At 48.0% G+C, this 1,948-nt stretch overlaps 1 protein-coding gene across 2 annotated transcripts in view; it reads left to right on the top strand.

Moving 5' to 3' along the window:
• LOC121672580 (paired amphipathic helix protein Sin3a-like) overlaps positions 1-1,948 on the top strand; it is a 9,269-nt gene that overhangs the window by 1,676 nt on the left and 5,645 nt on the right. Inside the window, exon 1 of one of the 2 annotated variants that reach the window (XR_006018898.1) lies at positions 9-355. The exons of the other annotated variant lie outside the window; for it this stretch is intronic. The gene's annotated coding sequence lies outside the window, so the exon portion shown is untranslated. Of the gene's footprint in view, positions 1-8; positions 356-1,948 lie in introns of those variants that run through there. 2 annotated transcript variants of the gene reach the window in all.

Here is a 1,948-nt window from a genome sequence, read left to right as displayed (position 1 = left end):
CGGCGGGGGGGGCGCGGGGCTCCTCTGGTCCCGGGGTTCACCCAACTTCCCGGCGGAGTTGCCATGAAAGCGCTTTGCCGGGCCGTACCCCCCGCCGGGGTCCCGCTTTGCCGCCTTCCGCCGCGCCACGGGCGCTCCGCGGCAGCTCCGGGGTCGCCGAGGGTTCCCCCCGTCGCTTTTCGCAGTTTTCCAGCTCCATAGCGCAGCTCTCCAAAAGGACCTGTTGGAGCGACGCGTAAATACATGGAAACCCGAGAGCACCTCGTGCACCCAATAATTTTCCAGCGATTTTAATAGCGAGCCGGATCCCTCTTCTCGTCCTCCCGTGCTGTGAACTTGGCAGACACTTGCACTGGTATTTCACCCCCTTTTTTTGGTTCTTCAGGCTGTTGTACATCCCTAGAAACTACTTTAGGGGGTTGGGGTTTTTTGATAGCAGGAGGCTGGTGGAGTTCAGGTAGCTTTAAAAGTATGACCGTGCTTGGTGTCTGCTTAACTAAATCTTGTTTCTTCTGCCTTTTCCTGGCCTGGTTTCAGAATAAATTTTAATAGTTGTTATTTGTGTGACGGCGTACGTATCTGTACGTGTGTTCAGATAGAAGTTACCTCCCTAAAGAAATCCATTTACTTGAACCACTGAAATGGGGCAAAATAACTTGTGTCAGCTTTATTTTAAGCTAATTATCAAAGGCATCTCCAGCTGTGCATAGATTTTCAGTCTCCCACGCTGTCCAGAGGAATCTAAACCTGGTCTGTGTGCTAAAGTGTAGCTTAAGGCTGACATAATGCCTCACGTTTCACTTTTAACTTGCCACTTCCAGTTGTGCTAAAAGGTGTAGGGTCAGTAAACAAGTGGGAAATGCCAAACTTAATTCCTTACAGGTGTGTCTGTACTGCCCATTTTCCACTCCTAACTTGTAATTATTTAAAAAAAATACAGTTTCAGAAAGGTAAACATTACTATATAGGATTAACAGTACAGTATTTTAAATTAAAATGGCATTTTATTTTAATATACTAATTTTAAAGCATCTGTAAAAGTTCCTTCATCACATAAAGTGCCTTGGGAGCTCGGTGTCAGCCTGTGCTGGATCTCCAAGGACAGAAAACCACTTTTTAGGGTCTTTTTTTTCCCCTGCTGAGGTGAAGTTAGCAGTTTTTCACACGGGTACACTCTTTGCAAAAGGAAATTGTGCTTTCTCCCCTCCAAAGTATCATATCCTCATCCCTCCCGCCTTCCTCTTCTGGTGAAGATACATGGTCTCAGCATGAATTTGTTTGAGATGCTGCAATGTAATCATTCATCCAAAAAAATAGCGCTAATTTGCTCAAGTTTGGGGAAACTCTGAGTGATTCAGACTGTTTTTGTGAGCAGTGTGGGGAAGGGGGATGCTCTCCCCCTGGCCCCCGCCTGGATTGCCAGGGGAGCCCTCTGGACAGGCTCCTGGCACGTGTGCGTCTTGGGGCTGGGAGCATCGTGTTGGAATTGGCAGGCGGATCATTTACGTTTCCAGGATTTATGAATCGTTTTCTGTCCAGATTGCTGTTCTGGACTTCTCCAGTGTTGGAACGCTTTTATGGCTGTTGGAGCTGGAGCAGAAAAGAGCCCGGTAATAGCTGTCACTTCAGCCTGGGGGTGCACTTTTGGGACCGTGCTACTTTTTTCCAACCTTGATGGGGTCTTTTCTTGTTACATTTGGTTAAATAAAAGGGTTCTGAGCATTCTCTCTGTGCATGGGGTAGGTGCAGTCAGGGAACGGGGCAAAACAGTGCTCTAAGCTCTGTAGAGCTTGTTTTGGATCGTGTCTGTGCAGTGGGGTTTGGCACCCAGGCCACTTTTTGGCAAAGCAGGGATCAGTGCCTTACCAACTTGTTACCCACCTGGATGAGTGGGGTTTATTCATGTCCCATCTGCCTCATGGTGAGTGCTGGCACAGCTGTCATGATG

This window comes from Corvus kubaryi, unplaced genomic scaffold, assembly GCF_017639235.1.
Source record: "Corvus kubaryi isolate FWS band 111438036 unplaced genomic scaffold, C.kubaryi_AGA036_p1.0 62820, whole genome shotgun sequence".
In the NCBI taxonomy this organism is placed as follows: Eukaryota; Metazoa; Chordata; class Aves; order Passeriformes; family Corvidae; genus Corvus; species Corvus kubaryi.
The sequence above is the reverse complement of the archived record's forward strand: the minus strand, read 5'-3'. Positions and strand labels throughout refer to the sequence as shown.